The sequence below is a fragment of the Myotis nattereri genome, assembly GCF_964212035.1.
Source record: "Myotis nattereri genome assembly, chromosome: 3".
Taxonomy (NCBI): domain Eukaryota; kingdom Metazoa; phylum Chordata; class Mammalia; order Chiroptera; family Vespertilionidae; genus Myotis; species Myotis nattereri.
In genome coordinates, this window is record NC_138077.1 from 122,614,887 (window position 1) to 122,626,191 (window position 11,305).

The following is an 11,305-nucleotide window of genomic DNA, read 5'->3' on the forward strand; positions in this document are numbered from 1 at the left end:
TTGGGGACATTGTCTTGGATGTCACCCTTCCTTGGGGGGCTGGTCTACCTCGACTGTCCTGAAGCTTGCCTTTCCATTCTCTTCACGATCTGTTCTGTAGAACTGAAGTTCTTAAATTTTTTTTGGTTCAATTTACATTAAAAATGTCAAATGTTTAGGAACAAATCTAACAAAAAATATGTGTATGTGTGTGTGTGTGTGTGTGTGTGTGTGTGTGTGTGTGTATCCTGCTAAGAAATCATTCTCTCCACAAGTACATGATGATATATTTTTATATTTTCTTCTAAAGGCTTTATGGTTTTGCTTTCACAATTAAGTCTACTATCCATCTGACTGGTTTAATGCAGAAATCAACTTTAATATTTTTCCATATGGTTCCCAAACGTTCCAGAACAATTTATTGAAAATTGCCTCCCTTCACTTCCAACTTTGAAGTACCACATTTGTCAGAAATATGATGGCCATAGGATTTATTATTCAAATTGATTACATTTTGAGAGTAAAAGAGGGCATTGCTAATTATTGCTGTAGAACAAGAGACTTAAACAGGCTGTTTTGAGCAAACCGGGATGATGCTCATCATAAAGCAGGGTTTATACTCCTGGCCTCTCTGTTTTATTCCGTTTCTAACCATGTTTGCACAATAATGAATCATGACTATGGTATAGCTTTCCGCTTATTTAGAGCTTCTTTATTTTCTCTCAATAATGATTATAGTTTTCTATAAGAATTTCTTAACATATTTTGTTGAATTTATTCCTAGGCATTTGAACATTTTTTACACCATTATAAATGCTTTTTAAAACATTTCTTAAAACTTTATAACTCATAGAAATACAAATTAGCTGTGCAAATTGTACTTGTAACCAGCAACGTCTTACTTAACTCACTTTTAAATTCTAATAATTTAGACTTTAGATGAAAATATTCATCTGAAATATTATATATTTCAATATTATATATTTTGTTTTTCTTGAGTTACCATATCAGCTAGGATCTTCATTAAATTTTGAATAAGTGATGGCAACATGCATACTTATCTTGTCAAATTGCCAACTAATTTTTCCTTTAATTTTTTTCTATATTTTTTGTATAATTTTGAGGGCTTATTATTGGGTGCATACAAATTTAGAATTGTTATATTTTCTTAGTGATATGAATATTTTACTATATGAAGAGTCTGTCTTTATCACTAGAACAGGAAAACCTACTTTACCTAATAATCACAGCTACATCTACTTTTATGGTTAGTATTTACATCATATATCTTTCCATTCTTTTTTTCTAATTCCATTTTTTTATGTTATAGACTAGAGGACCATTGCAGGAAGATTCCTGCAAGAATAGGGCTTCCTGTGGCCGGAGAGAAGCAGAGAAGGGAGCAAAACTCACCGAGGCGGGCTTCCCTCTGGCCTCTGCCACTCCGCTTGCTTCCCTCCCACCTCTGACACCCTGCTTGCTTCCCTCCTGTCTACACCGTCCTCTTGCTTCCCTCCCTTTTCTGCCACCCTGCTTGCTAATCCGCAGCTTTGCTCCCTTCTGCAGCACTTGGCTTCCTTCTACATTGTCTGCAGTCTTCACTCTGTGCCTGCGTATGCAAATTAACCACCATCTTTGTTGGGTTAATTTGCATACTCATCTGATTGGCTGGTGGGTGTAGCAGAGTGACACAAATTTGCATGTTTCTCTTTTATTAGTGTAGATATATTTTCTGTAGACACCATACAATATTTATTCAATCTACCCTAATCCTTTTCGTCTTTTAACTGGAATATTTAGTCATTTCACATTTATTTTTAAAATATATCTTCATTGATTTCAGAGTTGAAGGGAGAGGGAGAGGGATTGAGAGCTAGAAACATCAACGATGAGAAAATCATTGATCAGCTGCCTCCTGAAGACCCCCTAGTGGGTATAGAGCCTGCAACCCAGGCAAGTGCCCTTGACTGAAACCAAACCTGGGACCTTTCACCACAGGCCAACACTCTATCCACTGAACCAAACCAGCTAAGGCTAGTCATTTCACATTTATATGATTACTTACATATTTGGGATTTAATGTGACATTTTGCTATTTGTCATTCCTGTTCTGTGTATGTTCCCCTCCCCCCGCCCTTTTTGGATTGATTGTGTAATTTTTTTTTCCTTTTTGGTTTATTATGGAAGTTAGAAACCCTTTCACTATTCTTCTTTTAGTTATCTTAATACGAAATGCATCCTTGACTTATCAAAATCCTATCTAATAAAAGAGAAACATGGTAATTAGCCATACCTCTGCTACCCTTCCCATCTGCTAATCAGGGCGATGTGCAAATTAACTGCCAGCCAAGATGGCGGTCGGCAGCCAGGCAGCTTGAAGCTAACAGGAGGCCTGCTTGCTTCAGTGACAGAGGAAGCCAACATTCCCCGCCTGCCGCTGCCGGCCTCAAAGCTTGCAGTTTGAAACATTGTTACAAATATAGAAGCTAAACAAACCCCCAGAAACCTGCTTTCAGCCAGCCAGGATCTCAGAGCTGGAGTTGAAACAGTGTTTCTATTATAGAATCCAAACAAACCAGATACCTGCTTTCAGCAGCCGAGGCCTCAGAGCTGGAGCCAAGCCTCAGAGCTAAAGCTGGCCCAGAATAAAAAAAGAAAGAAAAAAAGAAGCGGTTTGGAGCTTCAGTCACCCGCCAGCCTGAAAACAGCCCTCAGCCCCTCACCCAGACTGGCCAGGCACCCCAGTGGGGACCCCCACCCTGAAGCGGGTGTTACCAGCTGCAAACAGCCATCATCCTCTCATCCAGGCTGGCCAGGCACCCCAGTGGGGACCCCCACCCTGAAAAGTGTGTGACCAGCTGCAAACAGCCATCAGTCCCTCACCCAGGTTGGCCAGGCACCCAAGCGGGACCCCCACCCTGATCCAGAACACCCTTCAGGGCAAACCAGTCGGCCCCCACCAGTGCACCAGACCTCTATCCTATATAGTAATATGCCTCCCAGCACCGGGATCAGCGGAGCCCCGAGGCCTCCCGGCACTGGGATCAGAGTGACAGGGGGCAGCGCCCAAACCCCCTGATCACCCTGCGTGTCTGTGTGTGACAGAAGGTGGGGCCACAACCTCCCTATCCACCCTGCTCTGTTCATGACAGGGGAAGGCTCCCCAATCCCCTGATCAGCCCTGCTCTGTGCCAGATAGGGGGGAGCTCCCCAACCCCCGATCACCCTGCGGCTCTGTGTGTGACAGGGTGCGGTGCCCCAACCCCCTGATCGGCCCTGCTCTGTGTGTGACAGGGTGTGGCACCCCAACTCCCCTATCGGCCCTGCTCTGTGTGTGACAGGGGGTGGTGCCCCAACTGCCCTATCAGCCCTACTCTGTGAGTGACAGGGGGGAGCTCCTCAACCCCCTGATGGGCCCTGCTCTGTGCTTGACAAGGGGGAGCTCCCCAACCCCCTGATTGACCCTGCTCTGTGCGTGAGAGGGTACGGAGCCCCAACCCCCCTGATGGGCCCTGCTCTGTGAGTGACAGGGGGTGGCGCCGCAACCGCCTGATCCACCCTGCTCTGTGCATGACAGGGGATGGTGCCCCAACCCCCCAATCAGCCCTGCTCTGAGCCTGACCAGGGGCTGCACCTAGGGAATGGGCCTGCCCTCTGCCACCTGGGAGCAGGCCTAAGCCTTCAGGTCATTATCTCTCGAGGGGTCCCAGACTGCGAGAGGGCACAGGCCGGGCTTAGGGATCCCCTCTCCCCCCCCCCCCCCGAGGGCACAAATTTTTGTGCATCGGGCCTCTAGTCTAATGTAATTGTACAGATATGTCCATCTACCTTTGGGATATGTTTTAAAAAACATTTTGTTAGGCAAGTTTGCTTTAGTGCAAACATCATAAAGTGCACTTACACAAACCTATACAGTACAGTCTACTCCATACCTAGTCAGTGTGGTGTAGCCTATTGTTCCTAGGCTAAAACTCTGTACAGCCTAGGAAAAACAGCATGAGATTAAGTCCAGCACCAGAGAAAATGATTCAATCAAGAAACACAATAAACCACTTTAAAAATACAATTAAAAGACAGAATGGACATCATCCAGAACTACAGGAAAGCTGGCTGAGTGGAAATTCTACAACTAGAAGGAAAGAGAAAAGCACTGAGACTCAGAAGAGGTGCGGAAGTAAAGTGCAGAGGTACAGAGGCGCACGCCGAAAGGGCTGTAAACTGAGGATGCGGCACACATGGAAAGGGCTGGCGGCTGAGGACGCGGCTGTCTTTTTCAATTGGGAGGGAGTCTCAAGCTCCCGACTACTCTGAACTCCAGTTCCGGTGAGTCTCTGGGGACCCAGAATCATATGGGGAGAAACTGGACTGTCTAGCAGTGGGCAGAACTCGACAGCAGCTTTCTCTCAGAGGTGCTTGCAGCGATTACTGGGACACTGAGACGTGGGGCCTCTTAGGGTAGAACTGGGGAGCAGCCATAGCTGCTTCCTCTGCCCTGTTGATCCCCTGGGACGCTGCCCCACCCAAGCTGTGCACAGAGGCTTTCTCATATGAAAGGCCTGGCCCTTTGCAACCTGAAAATTACCTAACACACTGCAGCTGAATCAGAGAGACCCAGAACTTCCAAAAGAAGGTCCAAAGCCCCACAGCAGCTTGCATTGCTTCACAGCTGGGCCTCATCTGGGCACCTCCAAACCCCAAACAATGAAGAGGAATCTCTCCATAGCTCCTGCTGGGTAGCCTCAGGCAGAGGCTAAATTAGCACCTCCTTAGAGATCCAAGAGCCAGTGTACCCAGTGGTCAGAGTGGGACCATCCAGATTACAACTCCTCAGATCCATAAGGGACACACTCAGGGGGCAGACTCAGTGAGCACCAAAGCCCCACTGAAGCAAGATTTCCCCAAAAGGGTGTCTCCAGCACAGAAGTTCTCCCACTGCAGACACAGCTGATTCTCACAGCCAATTGGCCTAGAGGTCAATTCCTCCCAGTGATACCTACAACAATCAAGGCTTAACTACAATAAGACTGTGCACAAAGCCCAGAGAGGGGTGCACCAAGAGTGTCCACCTCAGGTAATTGGGGAGGCTGAGCCACTGGGCCCTATAGGACACCTAGCACAGAAAGCCACTCTATCAACACAGGGAAACATAAAAAATGTGGAGACAAAGAATAAGTCACAAATGACAGAAATGGAGGAAAGCAAACTACTGGATATAGAGTTCAAAACCACACTTACAAGGTTTTTCAAGAATTTTCTAGAGACCGCCGATAAATTTAGTGAGACCCTCGAAGTTGTGATAAAGGACCAACTAGAAATTAAGCATACACTGACTGAAATAATGGATATTATACAGACTCCCAACAGCAGACTAGAGGATCCCAAGAATCAAGTCAAAGATTTGAAATACAATGACGCAAACAACACCCACCCAGAAAAGCAAAATGAAAAAAGAATCCAAAAATACGAAGATAGTGTAAGGATCCTTTGGGACAGCTTCAAGCGTACCAACATCAGAATTATAGGGCTGCCAGAAGAAGAGAGAGAGCAAGATATTGAAAACCTATTAGAAGAAATAATGACAGAAAACTTCCCCTACCTGGTGAAAGAAATAGACTTACAAGTCCAGGAAGCATAGAGAACCCCAAACAAGAGGAATCCAAAGAGGATCACACCAAGACACATCATAATTAAAATGCCACGAGCAAAAGACAAAGAGAGAATCTTAAAAGCAGCAAGAGAAAAGCAGTTAGTTACCTACAAGGGAGTACGCATACAACTGTCAGCTGATTTCTCAACAGAAACTATGTAGGCTACAAGGGTGTGGCAAGAAATATTCAAAATGATGAATAACAAGGACCTACAACCAAGATTACTTTACCCAGCAAAGCTATCACTCAGAATTGAAGGTCAGATAAAGAGCTTCACAGATAAGAAAAAGCTAAAGGAGTTCATCACCACCAAACCAGTATTATATGAAATGCTGAAAGGTATCCTTTAAGAAGAGGAAGAGGAAGAAAAAGGTAAAGATACAAATTATGAACAACAAATACATATCTATCAACAAGTGAATCTAAAAATCAAGTGAATAAATAATCTGATGAACAGAATAAACTGGTGAATATAACAGAATCAGGGGCATAGAAAGGGAGTGGACTGACTACTCTCAGGGGAAAGGGGTATGGGAGGTGTGGGAAGAGACTGGACAAAAATTGTACACCTATGGGTGAGAAGAGTGGGTGGCGGGGGTAAGGGAAGAGGGTGGGGTGGGAACCGGGTGGAGGGGAGCTATGGTGGGAAAAAAGAGTAACAACTGTAATAATCTGAACAATAAAGATTTAATTTAAAAATAAAAAGAAAAAAGAAAAAAATAAAGAAAGAAACACAATAAGCACAAAATGTATGCGGCTGCTGCCATTGTGACATTCCATACTGTTTTAAGCACATTGTTCTTTCATAAATAGAAAAATTACCAAGTCTAAAATAATGATAAGAGTTATAATATAATAACTACATTTACTATAATTATCAAATATTATGTACTGTGCATGATTGTATATGTTATACTTTTCAGTGACTGGCAGTGCAGTAGGTTTGTTTACACCAGCGTCACCACAAACACATAAGTAATGCCTTGCATTATAGAGCTATCTAATCTAATAAAAGAGAAACATGGTAATTGGCGTACGACCGCTACCCTTCCCATTGGCTAATCAGCGATATATGCAAATTAACTGTCAGCCAAGATGGTGGCTGGCAGCCAGGCAGCTTGAAACTAACATGAGGCTTGCTTGCTTCAGTGCCGGAGGCTTCCAACGTTCTCCGCCTGCCTTGCCGGCCTCTGAGCCTGCAGTTTGAAACATTTTAACAAATATAGAAGCTAAAAAAAAACCCAGAAACCAGCTTTCAGTGAGCTGGGATCTCAGAGCTGGAGTCAGAGCTGGAGTTATACATTGTTTCAATTACCTACTTTCAGCAGCGGAGGCCTAAGAGCTGGAGCCTCAGAGCTAAAGCTGGCCCAGAATTAAAAAAAGAAAAAAGAAAAAAAGGAGCGGTTCGAGCTTCCGTCACCTGCCAGCCTGAAAACAGCCCTCAGCCCCTCACCCAGACTGGCCAGGCACCCCAGTGGGGACCCCCACCCTGAAGTGGGTGTTACCAGCTGCAAATAGCCATCATCCCCTCACCCAGGCTGGCCAAGCACCCCAGTGGGGACCCCCACCCTGAAGGGTGTGTGACCAGCTGCAAACAGCCATCATCCCCTCACCCAGGCTGGCCAGGCACCCCAGTGGGGACCCCCACCCTGATCCAGAACACCCTTCAGGGCAAACCAGCCAGCCCCACCCATGCACCAGGCCTCTATCCTATATAGTAAAAGGGTAATATGCCTCCCAGCACCTGGATCAGCGGAGCTGAGAGGCCTCCTGGCACTGGGATCAGCATGACAGGGGCCAGTGCCCAAACCCCCTGATCGCCCTGTGGCTCTGTGTGTGACAGGGGGTGGGGCCACAACCTCCCTATTGGCCCTGCTCTGTTCGTGACAGGGGATGGCGCCCCAACCCCCTGATCCGCCCTGCCCAGAGTGTGACAGGGGGCCGTGCCCCAACTCCCCTATCGGCCCTACTCTGTGAGTGACAGGGGGGAGCTCCTCAACCCCCTGATTGGCCCTGCTCTGTGCATGACAGGGGGTAGCTCCCCAACCCCCTGATGGGCCCTGCTCTGTGCCTGACAGGGGGTGGCGCCGCAACCTCCCCATCGACCCTGCCTTGAGTGTGACAGGGGGCAGTGCCCCAACCCCCCAATCAACCCTACCCTGAGCATGACTGGGGGTGGCATCGCAACCTCCCGATCCGCCCTGCTCTGTGCATGACAGGGGGCAGCGCCCCAACCCCCAATTGGCCCTTCTCTGAGCCCGACCAGGGTCTGCACCTAGGGATTGGGCCTTCCCTCTGCCACCTGGGAGCAGGCCTAAGCCAGCAGGTCGTTATCTCCCAAGGGGTCCCAGACTGTGTCAGGGCACAGGCCGGGCTGAGGGACCCCCCTTCCCCCGAGTGCACAAATTTTTGTGCACCGGGCCTCTAGTAGTGTCTATAATCACCAGGCAATAGGAAATTTTCAGCTCCATTATGATCTTGTGGGACCACCATGGTAGATGTACTCTGTTGTTAACCAAACTTTCATTAAGCAGCTAGTGATAACAATTGTACTTTTATTCTCTTCACAGAAAATGCAAGGACTCCTCAAATGTTACCTCTTTTTTCTTCCCCAACATCTATGGTATCATTTATTTTAATTTTGTGTATGTTTGAAATTCTGCAGACATTATTACTATTGTTTTACATGGTCAATATTTATTTAAATTTATATTTAAATGTTTTCTTGGTCTTGTTCTTTTCATAAAACTCTTATGTTCCTTTTGCATAAATAAAATTCTCTAGATTTTTTTTTTAAGTCTCTCTCAGTTTTTGTTTTACTGATTATATCTTAAGGAATATTTTTCCTGGGTATAGAATAATTCTGGATTGGCAGGAGTTTTGGGTGGTGTTTGTTCAGCATGTTAAATCAGTCTATAATCTCTGATTCTCATAACTTCTGTTGATTTATGTGTTGTCCTTCTAACTGTTGCTCCTCTGAGAGTACTTTTTCTGTTTTCTTTGACTGTTTTTCTTTCTTTCATGATCATCTCTTTGGTTTTCTGTAGTTTCACTGGAGTGCGAGTAGAGATGAATTTCTTTGTAGTATCCTGCTTGGGGGGTGAGTAGGATTTCTAAAATCTGTGAATTGATGTTTTAACAAATAAGGTTTAGAATACACATTTTGAATGTTACATCTTTAAATATTATTCTGCACCATACAGTCTCTTGCCTTATCTTTTCCTGTTAAAAATCTTCCTACTATTTTAACTATTCTTATCCTTCCTTTTATATTTCCCATTCTTTTTTCTTTCTAGGCTTTACTCCTTATAGTTGTCTTTCTGGAAGAAATTATGGGTAATTTTTTCTGGCCTGACAATTCACTTTTTTTCTGTTTAATTTGTTGATAAGTTTATCTATTTAGTTTTCCATGTGTTATATTTTGAGTTCTAGGATTTCTATTTCATTTTTGTTCTTTTTTAAAAAATATTTTTAAATTAATTTCAGAGAGTAAGGAAGAAGGAAAGAGAAATAGAAACATCAATCATGAGAAAGAATCATTGGTTGGCTGCCTTCTGCACACTCCTACCTGGGAGTCGAGCCCATGATCCAGGTATGTGCCCTGACTGGGAATCAAACTGTAACCTCCTGGTTCATAGGTCAACGTTCAACCACTGAGCCATACCTGGCTGGGCTCTATTTCATTTTTATTAAAAAATGCAGTATCTTTTAAATTTTTAGTTATCTGCTGAAATGTTTAATCTTGGTTTTCATCAACTTGATTAAACCGTGTTGTTTTATAATTTGTGTGTGATTATTCCAATATTCAGAGCCCTTGTACTTCTGTTTGCATTATCTGTTTTTTCGTGCTGATTTTTATTCATGTTGTCATAGCTCTTCACACATCCCACTTATCTGTGATTATGTGCTAAGTAGTGTATTTAGAAAAGCTGATTATAAAAATAACTAGTGGCCTGGTGAACAGATTTATGCACATTAAAAGGGAAATAATGAAAAGAAATATTTTAATATTGCTATTTGCCCTTTCACCCTCAGCACCTGGGAGCAAGGCGTCCGCCGCCCCTAACCCCTCACTTCAGCTGGTTGCACCACCCTTGGCCTGGTTCTGCCCACTCACCTGCTCCACCATCCTGTGGATGTCCTGCTTTCACTCTCATCAAGGTTCATCAGAGCTGCAGCACCTCCACTGCTGCTTGCTGCCAGCACCACATGGCCGATGCCCACCATGTTCCCACCACCCCTTGGTGGTCATCCCAGGTCATAGCAAATGGTCGAACTCCTGGTCTCACGGGAGTACTCACAGTCCACCATCCACCCAAGGGGACAATTTGCATATTTGACTTTTATTATGTAGGATTTGAGGTTTATGGGTAATCTTTCCATAGGGATGATTTTTGTTTGCTTCTTCCATATGCCTCTGGATAGTAGCAAACCAGAATAGATGTAATCCAATCCCAGGGGCTGGAATTTGGGGGACTGTCCAAGGACTCACATCAGGGCTGCATTCTGAGCTGCTGCAGTCATACTCCTAGAGAGAAGTTCTTAAGTTGCCAAATGAAAGCACAGGGTCACAAGGGGTCCCAATACTAGACAGGCCAAAATTCAGCCTACATAGCCTTGAACCTCATCAAAATCCCTGCTTCATGCCCCTTTACCTCTGTTGGACTGGGGAATGCACCTGGAGTAAAAGTAGCCCCAGTTTCCATAGTCACCAATTTACGCAGGATTGCTGTGTACTTCATAATTATGGGGGCTCCCTTGCCTTTGGGCTCATGCTTGCTTGGTTTGGTTTTTTGGTTTTTTTTGGTAAATGGTCTGAGTTACCTAGGTCACCATTACAAGAATTAGATGTTCTCCACAAAAAAATATTTATTGAATTCTAGTTTCTGCTCTGAAATTTACTAGTTGTTTTAACCTTCAATAATTTATTTATAGTCCATGAGCCTGCTCCCTCACATATAAAAAGAAGGACTTGAGCAGAGTTGCATGGGGCCCTGCAGTTCGGTTTCTACCTGATTAACACAATTTACTCTAAATCACTGAGTAGATTTTAGCATAAGATCCCAAAGGGAAGGATTACAGAATGCAGTGACTTGCTTTTCTTGTTTTTCCTATATGTAAGAGAACCTTCAATGTTGTAGGCGCCAGTATTTTAAGAAAAAAAGGAAGGAAAGCTTGCCAACAGATTGGCTAAAATGTTCTTTTTCTTTCATGGAGCCACTGACTATAATCATGGATGTCAGTATTGTCAGACCAAGAACCCCATTCGTCCTGTTTTTTCTGAGATCAGATAGAAACAAGAAGAGGACTGAGATCAGTCTGGCTAGCAGAAGCTTAGGAAACGTTGTTAGCCAGCCCACCAGCTTTGTGGGAGCAAGAAAATGCAGCATTTCAAGCCCCATTCCAAGGAGTGCATTTGACTAAGGTTTATAATGATCACAGAGCCCCTCCCCCACCCAGCATTGCATAAAGCCATCCCATTGCTATCACAGTCTGGACTAGATAATAGAAATCAAGAGCCCTTATCAGAAAACACACAAGCTGGTTAACAGTGTGATCCTTGCACCCCCTCTTGCTTAACAGTCTCCCCCAAAACACTTCGTTTTTTGTACTTTCATGGCATCTTTTAAGATAAGACACTTACTTCTTCACTCCTTGTGATCCCACACAAACTACAA